The sequence below is a fragment of the Anomaloglossus baeobatrachus genome, chromosome 1 (genome assembly GCF_048569485.1).
Source record: "Anomaloglossus baeobatrachus isolate aAnoBae1 chromosome 1, aAnoBae1.hap1, whole genome shotgun sequence".
In the NCBI taxonomy this organism is placed as follows: Eukaryota; Metazoa; Chordata; class Amphibia; order Anura; family Aromobatidae; genus Anomaloglossus; species Anomaloglossus baeobatrachus.
The window spans coordinates 895,740,795-895,753,641 of NC_134353.1; the positions used below are offsets into that span (position 1 = coordinate 895,740,795).

Genomic DNA, 12,847 nt, shown 5'->3' on the forward strand with positions numbered 1-12,847 from the left:
TCTTTTAGAAGCATGGCTTCCCATTGCAAGTTTGTAAAAACTGGAAACCCTTTTAAATATATAGTCCTGTGACAGAGATTCAGCCCCAGGTGGGACATGTCTAGACTGAAATCGTGTGCATTAGGCCACAAGTTGCTTGTGTGAGGACATCGTAATGCTCATGCAGGTGGGGAACAAAATAGTTAACTTTTTTCTGCCAAGCCAAAAGGGCAGCTACCCCCCGAAAAGCATGAGTGATGTTTGTAGACATGAGTGTGATGTGTGAGGAAGCCGGGTCACCCGTGATTACTGTATCTGAGGACCACATATGCCCTGTGTCGCAGATCCTGAAACATCTGAGCTAAAAGTGGTGGCTTTATGAAAAACCCACCCAAAAGTGGGCATTCCGGGGTGGACCGGAGGCGTTACAGGGACGGTTGGAGGCCTTTCTAGGAGGGATTTTTTTTATTACTAATGGAGCTTATAGGAAAAGCTTTTCTGACAGGGAAACACTCTCAAACATTCCAGAAATGTGGGCAGCTGTATTATAAGAAGGCCCTCAAAGTCTTGTTGCTCGGGACAGGACGGTTGTTGGCAGCCATCGTCTCCGCTGACATTCCTCCGGGGCTCAGGGTTACATCCGTACATGTGACGACGATCATCACAGGCTCTTATTTCACCACTGACCTTTCATCAGCTTTTCAGTTCAGCTAATGTTCCTTTAAGACATTGTCTTGATTACAACCAGCTGATTGCAAGAACATAGAATTATTTTCTTTTTATTTATTTTTTTTTATTTTAACCACCTAATGCCTGGGGCAGTGTAATCCTGGCTGCAGATCTGCCACACCCAGCTCTGTGTTGCATCGAGCACAGCCCTCCTTCCATTGCAATCTTATAGCCTGTGCGGACATCATCCTCTCCTGGGTCACACGGAAAGGTAAGGACAGAGCTGGAGGCACAAGAAGGGACATGGATCTGCTGCCGGGGATGGTCACGCTTATCTCCTGCCCCAGAAAACAGGAATTTGTCTATAAATTGTGATTTATTACTTGGGATAGATCATAACAATGCAGATAACACCGTGATAACTCTCTGAGTACAGATAATGTAGTAGATGTCACCTGCAGTCCTATGTAACACTACAGATAACACAGTGATAACCGATAATGTAGTAGATGTCATCTGCAGTCCTATGTAACACCACAGATAACACACAGTGATAACTGATAATGTAGTAGATGTCACCTGCAGTCCTATGTAACACTACAGATAACACAGTGATAACCGATAATGTAGTAGATGTCATCTGCAGTCCTATGTAACACCACAGATAACAGTGATAACCGATAATGTAGTAGATGTCACCTGCAGTCCTATGTAACACCACAGATAACACAGTGATAACCAATAATGTAGTAGATGTCACCTGCAGTCCTATGTAACACCACAGATAACACCGTGATAACTGATAATGTAGTAGATGTCACCTGCAGTCCAATGTAACACCACAGATAAAACACAGTGATAACTGATAATGTAGTAGATGTCACCTGCAGTCCTATGTAACACCATAAATAACACAGTGATAACTCTGAGTATAGGTAATGTAGTAATGTCATCTGCAGTCCTATGTAACACCACAGATAGTGATACATCTCCAAGTACATATAATGTAGTAGATGTCACCTGCAGTCCTATGTAACACCACAGATAGTGATACATCTCCAAGTACATATAATGTAGTAGATGTCACCTGCAGTCCTATGTAACAAGTTCGATAACACAGTGATACCTCTCTAAATACAGATGTCATCTGTAAGGAATCCATTTATGAATTCCTACAAGCATTTTTTATGGGATTATTTTTCTACACTTTATAGAAGTTCCCACGATGAGTTTTCGGTGAGTTTCTGACGCTCCCTGTTGTTGCTGCACAGTTCCACTGAAGTATACGGGATTTATAGAAACCTCGTGCACACTGTGCTTTTTTGCAGCAGCAGAAACTGAGGCGCAGCGCTGTTTGACGAGTATCATTTTGTATACTGTATATTTCCCCTGTAAGGAACGCTGAGTTAAATGTGCAGATTTTTTCCCCCATAGAATTGCATTAGATGTGGAAAAATCCGCTGGTAAAAAAACCAAACCATGTATGTGATAAGTGTGCCTCTGTAACAGAAAACGCACAAGCAATGCATGTAATACGCACATGACAGTATCAATAAAGTTTTCTCAAAGCCAAATACCAGGAAGTATCAAAAACAAAACAACTTTATTTAAAACATGACATTCCAACAAGAGACAAAAACCAAAGTGATAAAAACACCTGTAAAAAAAAAAACCCCAAAACACTAATAACCTAATTTATAAAAAAAAATAGGCGCAGAAATACTCCAATATCAAAAACTCAGCAAAAATCCTACTGGTTTTTGTTTTTTTGTTTTTTTTTTCTATGCAAAGGATTGGTCTCATCTTCAGGAGTGCACCGCTCCTCTGCGTGCCGGGGGATCTGTGTGCTCCTGATGACTGACAGTTCGGACCCTGGTATGGTCACACCGCCAGCCTGAACCGTGTGGTCTCTGATCTTGTTAGCAGTGGCAGCTTTGTCTCTCTAGCATTAGAGGAGTGCAAGGAACTGACGCTGACCCTGCTGATTTTAGAGCAATACTTACATTTTACTAGAAAGAGCTTGTAAGCGCTGCACTCCTTGCTTAGGAAACTGGCCACCTATGATCAACTGTAAAGGTGGTCAGTAACAGAGGCAGCAGGCAGTATACTAATAAAATGAAAAAAACCTCCCTAGTCTCAAAAAATGTAATTATTTTTAAAAAGTAAATTATTATTCTAAGATCTAACTTTTAAATTTTACTTTGTTGGTGAGAGAACCCTTTAGTCAATCAAGTTACTTACAAGAAAAAAGTGTTTTGGGTGAAGAAACCCTAAATAAGACTATGGGCAACTTAATAGGATTGTGCACAGTTAATGAGAATTAGGCCCTGTGCGCACACTGCGGTTTTACCCGCATTTTTTTGCGTTTTTGCTGCAGAAATGTCTTGAGAAAATGGTTGTAATCGTTCCGCAGACATTCCCCAGTAAAACCTATGGAAAAAATAATAGCTGTACGCACGCTGCGTTTTTTTCCTCAAAAAAATTCTTTCTGCAGAATTTCTTGAGAAAAAGAATGTGCATGTCATTTCTTTTTTTTGCAGGTACCTGCGTTTTTTTGCCATAGATAGTGGTAAAAAACGCAGAGACCAACCTGCGGAAAAAAACGCATCAAAAACGCATGCGTTATTGGTGCGTTTTTTGAATGCAAGTGCGCTAATTTTTCAGACTCAAGAAATTTCTTGAGAAAAATCCTTTTTCTAGTGTGCTCAGAGCCTAAAGGCCACTTTAAACGCGATGTCGTTGGGGTCACTGAATTCATGACGCACATCCGTTCTCGTTAGCGACGTCGTTGCGTGTGACATGTACGAGCGACCGCTAACGATCAAAAATACTCACCTTATCGTTGATCGTTGACATGCTGTCCAGTTCCCAAATATCGTTGCTGTTGCAGGACGCAGGTTGCTTGTCGTTCCTGCGGCAGCACACAACGATTTGTGTGACACCGCAGGAACGAGGAACCTCACCGTACCTGCGGCCGGCAGCAATGAGGAAGGAAGGAGGTGGGTGGGATGTTCCGCCCGCTCATCTCCGCCCCCTCCCCCCGCTTCTATTGGGTGGCCGCTTAGTGATGTCGCTGTGACGCCGAACGAACCGCCCACTTAGAAAGGAGGCGGTTCGCCGGTCACAGCGACGTCGCTAGGCAGGTAAGTAGTGTGACAGGTCCGAGCGATATTGTGCGCCACGGGCAGTGATTTGCCCGTGATGCACAAACGACGGGGGCGGGTACGCACGCTAGCGAGATCGCTGCGTGTAAAGCCGCCTTAAGGCTATATGCGCATTAGAAAGTGCCTTTTTCTTAAGGAAAATCCGGACCCTCTTAAAGAATCCTGTACCCGCGGTAAAAAAAACGCACCAAAACCTCCGCGAAATCCACATGCGATTTTGCCGCGGATTTTCCGCAAGTTGGTCCCTGCTGATTTTTACCATTATATGGGCGGCACGGTGGCTCAGTGGTTAGCACTGCAGCCTTGCAGCGCTGGGGTCCTGGGTTCAAATCCCACCTAGGACACCATCTGCAAGGAGTTTGTATGTTCTCCCTGTGTTGTGTGGGTTTCCTCCGGGTACCCCGGTTTCCCTCCACATTCCAAAGACATACAGATAGGGACTCTAGATTGTGAGCCCCCATGGGGACAGTGTTGACAATGTATGTAAAGCGCTGTGGAATTAATAGCGCTATATAAATGAATAAAATTATTATTATTATTATTATTATCTATGGCAAAAACCGCAGGTAGCTGCGGAAAAGAAGTGACATGCTCATTAATTCTGCAGCGGAAAATCCGCGGGTAAATCCGCAGGTATAAAAAAAACGCAGTGTGCGCACAGCATTTTTTAAAACCCATTGGATTTGCTGGGGAATGACTGCAGCAATGTAAGACACATTTTCTGCAGCAATTCTGCGGCAAAATCCACGGTAAATCCGCAGCGTACGCACAGGGCCTAAAAGTGTTTTGTTTTCAGCAATTGATATGTCGTTTTTTTTCAGCAACAAAAAAAGCAAGGAAAAAAAAGAAGCAACATGTGCACAGCAAGTCAGGATTCTCATAGACTGCTGGGATGCATTTTCCTTGCTTTTATTGATTAAAAAAAGCAAGGAAAAAAGCAACGTGGGCACAAGGCCGAAGTGTTCATATGGCATCACCATGCAGCGTGGATATAGCACATAGGGCAGTATGTGGGCATTTCAGGGTTATCAGTCAGTGATATACAGCTGCAGACCCCTGGGTGGGTCTCTCTTGGTGTAAAAATGTTGAACTTTTTGAGTATGTAAAACAAAAAAGTCTGTAAAGCTGTGGAAATATCCCATCTTTTGCACTGGTCTCCCCCCCCCCCCCCCCCCCGTAAACGTGGGTGGACCCTAGTAGAGGGATGGAATGGCCAACTGTCAATCAACTAATTGGCGCTGATGACGCATCACATTTTCAGTAACGCAGCTCAAAGATGCGCCAAATTTATTAATAAGCGTGCGCCTCCGAATAGATCTGACGAGCGCTATTCCATTTGTCTTTCTAGTTCGATGCCTCATGAAAGTCTTCCTAGATTCGCCCCCCAAAAGTATATTAGAGAGTGGCAGGACTTTCTTTTTCTCTACAGTGGATCTGTCGCGGGCGGGGAGGAGGGTGTCAGCACACTACGCTCACCCCTTCTGCTCGGGTCCGGCGGCTGCTGCTCAGTGGTGGCTCGAGCGGTGGTCCGGATCCCGGGGGCTTCTCGAGCGGCACTCCTCGCCCGTGAGTGAAAGGGGTTTGTTGGGTGTGAGAAATGTTTATTGTCCGTGACGCCACCCACGATTGTGGTGATTTCACCACCGCTGCTCAGTACAGGGGTCCTGGGGATGGTGATGCGGAGCAGCCAGGTGTTGTGTTGCCCCTCCGTGGGTAGGGGTTGGTGATCCCGGGGCCCGGTGATGGTTTGGGAGGTGCAGGGCCTGGTGGGCGCAGGGACGCGGGGGCAGCGCTGTGCCTTGCGGCACTGTGGTACTCACTCAGCCTGAGACGTTGACACAGTTTTTGCGGTAAACCAAACGGCTGGTAAGACGGTCCCACGGACGGCTGCACTTGCTCTCCCGGTAGGTGACGGTGATGTCCCTCTTCCTTGCACCTTTGTGTACTTGTTGGTTGCGATGGGTCCCCACCGGTAACCCGCTCCCCGGCTTCAAGCTGGACCGGGGGAGCTCTACTCTTTGCCCGCAGGCGCTGGCCCTAAGAAACTGGTGCCTTGGCGGTGGCGGTGTCTCTCTTACACTGGCTGGGCTGTTGCCTTCAATCGGGACTTGGTTGTTGGGGGATCTACGTCCCCTTCACTGATGGATTCGGCAAATTATGGCGACTCCAAGCCTTGCCGGGGTCCGAGAGGCCCCTGCCCTGGTGCTGACTGTCCTTCGGAACACTGCTCCAGACCGCCGGGCACACAGCCTACGGCATCCTTCCAGGAACTTCCAAACGGTCCCCCTCCAGACAGTCACCGCCGTTGCTGACCTTGCTGACCTGTCCTGCACACAGCTGGACTACCTCAGGCTTTTTCTCCGTCACACTCTTGCTCTCCTCTTTTACCACTTCACTTCACTTCTACTTTCACTTCCTTAGCTCATCTTAGTTGTTTACTCCTTCATGTCCCTCACTGGACTCGACTGCACTCATGCCCTGCCTGGGCTAATCTCACACTCCTTCCACTTCCTCCTCCAAACTCTATCTGCCCGGTTTCTCCCGCCTTCAGAGCTGTGGCCTCCTCGGTGGGCGGAACCAACCGCCTGGCCCACTCCCTGGTGTGAATCATCAGCCTCTGGAGGAAGGCAACAAGGATTTTTGGTTAGCTTAGATGTTCCTACCTGGGATGTAAGGTGTGGTGGTGTGTGACCTGTGTCCCCTGGCTTGCCCAGGGCGACACAGATCAGCTTTATAAGCAGTTCACAAATGGTGGGAAAAAAACAGAAATGAAACCTGTTTTGGCTTCTTGTAGCATGGGGAGCTTGCTTTTCTGGATTTTTGTGCTTTTAGTATTCGAGGCTTTGCCCCCAACATTCTGCCTGCAGGAGATTTACAGTATATACACTCATCAACAGTGAGATTACAACAAGAAGGAAAAGACATGGAATTATCAAAATCACAGGATTAATAGACATGTTAATGACCTGCAAATGCTGAAAAATGGAAACTGCATTTACAAAACATCTCTACTTATTTAGTATCCAGTATGAAGGTCACAAACAGAAATCCCGGCACAGCCTTTGCTGCTATCAATGAGGTTATACAGATCATCTGAGGACTATTCTGCCACACTGAATGTGTGACGCCCTGGACACCCAGGGGTCACAGGTCACTACACTCACCACATACACCCCACCCCAGTGAGGTATCAGCAGTCATCCAAAAGACCTGATTGCCTCCCTCAGAGTCAGACAGGCACACCAGGTGGGCGGAGTCAGGCAGAAAGACACGCCCTATGAGGAGTCTGCTGGCCTGAGGCAGGAAAACACAAGGAGATGAAGTTAGGAGAGAGGAGAGAAAGGAGCTCAGTTCTGCTTGGGGCCTGGGTTGGAGCCTAGGACCCCAGATCAGTCAGGCAGGCAGACGGCAGTGGCCGCCTGCAGGAGACCAGGAATATGACCAGTGGAACCGTAAGGGACTGGGACAGGGTAGTGGCCCGCCGGAACCGAACCGGGGAGCTAACTGGATACCGGAGCACCAGGCAGGGTACTCAGACCCCGAACTAGGCTATAAGCCACCACCATAGTCAAATCAACTGATTGCGGTCTGGACCTCAGGGGTTCATTCCCACCTAAGTCCCGATTGAAGGCAACAGCCCAACCCGTCGGATAGTAGCCACCGCCAGAGATCCAGGGCCAGCGTCTGCGGGCAAACGGGCTCCTACGACACAAATACGCCGGGGAGCAGGCTACCCGTGCCCAGGCACGGTAGCCAAGATCACATACAGGTGCAGGAGAAAGGCGAATATTACCAACCTATCTGGAGAAACTGCAGCCGGCTGCGGGCCCTGTTCATCATTCCGTTTGGTTTACCAGTGACTCTGTGTGGTTTAATCATGAGTACACCAGTGCCATCAGGCACCGCACCGCGCTGCACCGCAATTACTGCCCTTGCACCCCAGCCCTCGCTTTCGGGCCCCGGACCAACATCCCCTACCTACGGAGGGGTCAACACCTAGCTGCGCCCCTACACCGCTCCCGGGACTCCCTGCACCTTTACCGCAGCGGTGGTGTCCACCATCACCACAACCCGTGGGTGGCGTCACAAACTTTACAACACCACCACCACCACAACCCCTGCGTGCACCGCCACTACACCCTTCCAGAGCGACGTGACCCCTGGGTCCGGAGGCGCTCGAGCCACCGACACACACAAGAGCCCGGACCCGAGCGGCTTGGCGGTTGCAGCCGAGGCCACGAGGTGGTACAAATGCACTTAAGCAAATCATCAAGATCCTCTGCTGGCAGCTCCTTTTGTAAAACCCAATCTGTGACATTTCTGATTCCATGTACTAAAGAGTCAGGTATGGCTGTAAATATACAGCTCCTGAGCCCGCTCCACGCACGTAGTATATGCACATCCACTGTACATGTATAATGGCTGCTGAAAACCGAATTCTGGGCAATGCAAGCTCTTTCTTCCGGCCATTTTTTTTTTTCTTTCTCAGGGGGAAATATATTTTACAAAAAAAGGGGGGCTCATGGCACCTGGGGGTGCCATGGGCCCATTTTTTCTTTTTTTGTGAAATATCTTTCCCCAACAAAATTACTCAACTGTCCAGAAAATAGTCAGTCAGACAGAGGATCATGTATTGTGACATATCCATCCATATCCTCCTTTATAAAAAAAAAACCAAAACAGAATACTCTGTATACTTCAGGACATTTTTAAGCCTAGGTGAAAACATCGGGTTTTCTTTCAAGTCCTCATCTGTGCAGGATCTGAATGTACCGTATATTACTACATTGGCCTCCTTCCTTTCCCAACACATTTGTAAATATTATACTGTGGATTATATTATAATGTGGACAATCCCTTTAAGTAAATAAAGTTACGCTGGCATGACGTTTGGGGCATATCTATACTTGCTCATAAGGAGTGTGGATTTACATTTTATGAATGTGAGAGGTTAAAAGTCACCAATTATTAACTCCATCTTTTTTATATAAAATTGGCTCAAATTCCTCCAAATACCTCAACTATAACCGGCATCAGATAAGCCAAGCTGTTGGGTTTGAAAATGAGGAATTGCTCTATTTATGGCCATTATGTGAATACTGCAATTTTAGCGGTTTTCCTCCTTTGAAGGCTCTAGCTCTAATAGTTTATAGTTTCTTTTAAAAATAAGATGCTGCAAAAAAATAATCAAAAACACGTCAAAGACGACACTTTATGAAAAGTACCACCGGAGTCTTCCTCTAGCTAAACTGAGTGAAAGCTTCTATGAGATGCGTGTGCTCTACCCTGTCGCTGTGCAGATGGAGTTTTTGAATGTCAGAAAAACTCCCAAGGCCTCCTTCACACATCCGTGTCTCCGGTACGTGTGATATCTGTTTTCACACGTACCGGAGACACACACGTAGACCCATTAAAATCAATGGGTCTGGGCACACGTACATGTTTTCACAAGGATCGTGTGTCCCTGTGCTCCACACGGCGACATGTCTGTTTCTTCTCCGGCAGCACGGATTTCACACAAACCAAACACTGATGTGATCTGTGTGACACATACTGAAGAAAACACAGGTCACATAAAAAATAAAGAATTTTTATACTTGCCTGTCTCCGCTGCTAATATCTCTGCCTCTATTTTTGCTTCCTGGCCCGCTCATTATGCTCATGAATATTCACTGCACTCACCGCGGATCTGGAAGCAACAGCAGAGGCGGAGGACAGGTAAGTATACCAGCTCATGCCATCTGTGTGCTATCCGGATGTCACACAGATAACAATGGGACAGCACAGGGTACACACACACGGACACAAGCACACCTTCACTTCGGACGTATGAAAGAGGCCTAAGAGGGTGGGCAATTCATTTTTCTGAAGGGCCAAATGAGAGACTGACTGTTGTTGAGGGCCAAACTAATACAGGAGGTAATTCTGCTTTTATATTAACAAATTCTTATTGTTTTATATTATTTGTATCATTTAATACTGAGCAGGAGTATGGTGACTTGTTCTACTGCTAAACACATGCTTTAGAAATCATACTGCTCCTGTTATTCAGCTCTTGTACTTCGATCAACAGCTCCCTTACACAGTATGATGTCCCCCCCACAGCACCCCCCACGCCAGTATGATGTCCCCCCACAGCACCCCCACGCAGTATGATGTCCCCCCCCCGTGCAGTATGATGTCCCCCCCCCGTGCAGTATGATGTCCCCCCCCCGTGCAGTATGATGTCCCCCCCCGTGCAGTATGATGTCCCCCCCCCCCGTGCAGTATGATGTCCCCCCCCCCCGTGCAGTATGATGTCCCCCCCCCCCCCCGTGCAGTATGACGTCCCCCCCCCGTGCAGTATGATGTCTCCCCCCCCCCCCCGTGCAGTATGATGTCTCCCCCCCGTGCAGTATGATGCCCCCCCCCGTGCAGTATGATGCCCCCCCCCGTGCAGTATGATGCCCCCCCCGTGCAGTATGATGTCCCCCCGTGCAGTATGATGTCCCCCCCGTGCAGTATGATGTCCCCCCGTGCAGTATGATGTCCCCCCGTGCGGTATGATGTCCCCCCGTGCAGTATGATGTCCCCCCGTGCAGTATGATGTCCCCCCCCGTGCAGTATGATGTCCCCCCCCCGTGCAGTATGATGTCCCCCCCCCGTGCAGTATGATGTCCCCCCCACCGTGCAGTATGATGTCCCTCCCCCGTGCAGTATGATGTCTCCCCCCCATGCAGTATGATGTCTCCCCCCCCCCATGCAGTATGATGTCTCCCCCCCCCCATGCAGTATGATGTCTCCCCCCATGCAGTATGATGTCTCCCCCCCCCATGCAGTATGATGTCTCCCCCCCATGCAGTATGATGTCTCCCCCCCATGCAGTATGATGTCTCCCCCCCATGCAGTATGATGTCTCCCCCCCCATGCAGTATGATGTCTCCCCCCCCATGCAGTATGATGTCTCCCCCCCCCATGCAGTATGATGTCTCCCCCCCCCATGCAGTATGATGTCCTCCCCCCCCCATGCAGTATGATGTCTCCCCCCCATGCAGTATGAGTCTCCCCCCCCATGCAGTATGATGTCTCCCCCCCCATGCAGTATGATGTCTCCCCCCCCATGCAGTATGATGTCTCCCCCCCCATGCAGTATGATGTCTCCCCCCCCATGCAGTATGATGTGCCCCCCCCATGCAGTATGATGTGCCCCCTCCATGCAGTATGATGTGCCCCCCCATGCAGTATGATGTGCCCCCCCATGCAGTATGATGTGCCCCCCCATGCAGTATGATGTGCCCCCCCATGCAGTATGATGTGCCCCCCATGCAGTATGATGTGTCCCCCCCATGCAGTATGATGTCTCCCCCCCCATGCAGTATGATGTCTCCCCCCCCCCCATGCAGTATGATGTCTCCCCCCCCCATGCAGTATGATGTCCCCCCCCCCATGCAGTATGATGTGTCCCCCCCCATGCAGTATGATGTGTCCCCCCCATGCAGTATGATGTGTCCCACCCCATGCAGTATGATGTGTCCCCACCCCATGCAGTATGATGTGTCCCCCCCCCATGCAGTATGATGTGTCCCCCCCCCCATGCAGTATGATGTGTCCCCCCCCCCATGCAGTATGATGTCCCCCCCCATGCAGTATGATGTCCCCCCCCCCCCATGCAGTATGATGCCCCCCCCCCCCATGCAGTATGATGTCCCCCCCCCATGCAGTATGATGTCCCCCCCCCATGCAGTATGATGTCCCCCACCACAGCACCCCCACGCAGTGTGATGTCGCCCTCCCCAACGCAGTGTGATGTCGCCCTCCCCCACGCAGTGTGATGTCGCCCTCCCCCACGCAGTGTGATGTCGCCCTCCCCCACGCAGTGTGATGTCGCCCTCCCCCACGCAGTGTGATGTCGCCCTCTCCCCACGCAGTGTGATGTCGCCCTCCCCCACGCAGTGTGATGTCGCCCTCCCCACGCAGTGTGATGTCGCCCTCCCCCACGCAGTGTGATGTCGCCCTCCCCCACGCAGTGTGATGTCGCCCTCCCCCACGCAGTGTGATGTCGCCCTCCCCCACGGCAGTGTGATGTCGCCCTCCCCCACGCAGTGTGATGTCGCCCTCCCCCACGCAGTGTGATGTCGCCCTCCCCCCACGCAGTGTGATGTCGCCCTCACCCCACGCAGTGTGATGTCGCCCCCGCCCCCCCACGCAGTGTGATGTCGCCCCCCCCCACGCAGTGTGATGTCGCCCCCCCCCACGCAGTGTGATGTCGCCCCCCCCCACGCAGTATGATGTCGCCCCCCCCACGCAGTATGATGTGTGTCCCCCCCACGCAGTATGATGTGTGTCCCCCCCACGCAGTATGATGTGTGTCCCCCCCACGCAGTATGATGTGTGTCCCCCCCATGCAGTATGATGTGTGTCCCCCCCCATGCAGTATGATGTGTGTCCCCCCCCCATGCAGTATGATGTGTGTCCCCCCCCATGCAGTATGATGTGTGTCCCCCCCCATGCAGTATGATGTGTGTCCCCCCCCATGCAGTATGATGTGTGTCCCCCCCATGCAGTATGATGTGTGTCCCCCCCATGCAGTATGATGTGTGTCCCCCCCATGCAGTATGATGTGTGTCCCCCCATGCAGTATGATGTGTCCCCCCCCCCATGCAGTATGATGTGTCCCCCCCCCATGCAGTATGATGTGTCCCCCCCCATGCAGTATGATGTGTCCCCCCCCATTCAGTATGATGTGTCCCCCCCCATTCAGTATGATGTGTCCCCCCCATGCAGTATGTGGCCCCCCCCCATGCAGTATGATGTGTCCCCCCCCCCATGCAGTATGATGTGTCCCCCCCCCCATGCAGTATGTGTCCCCCCCCCATGCAGTATGATGTGTCCCCCCCCATGCAGTATGATGTGTCCCCCCCCATGCAGTATGATGTGTCCCCCCCCCATGCAGTATGATGTGTCCCCCCCCATGCAGTATGATGTGTCCCCCCCCCATGCAGTATGATGTGTCCCCCCATGCAGTATGATGTGTCCCCCCCATGCAGTATGATGTG

General features: G+C 50.3%; 1 protein-coding gene across 1 annotated transcript in view; it reads left to right on the forward strand.

Annotated features, from left to right (window-relative positions):
- The first annotated feature begins 444 nt into the window (after positions 1-444).
- The window catches only part of LOC142255286 (von Willebrand factor A domain-containing protein 5A-like), a 62,768-nt gene continuing 50,365 nt past the window's right edge, over positions 445-12,847 (forward strand). The window contains exon 1 of the mRNA XM_075326823.1: positions 445-919. The gene's annotated coding sequence lies outside the window, so the exon portion shown is untranslated. The remainder of the gene's footprint in view (positions 920-12,847) is intronic.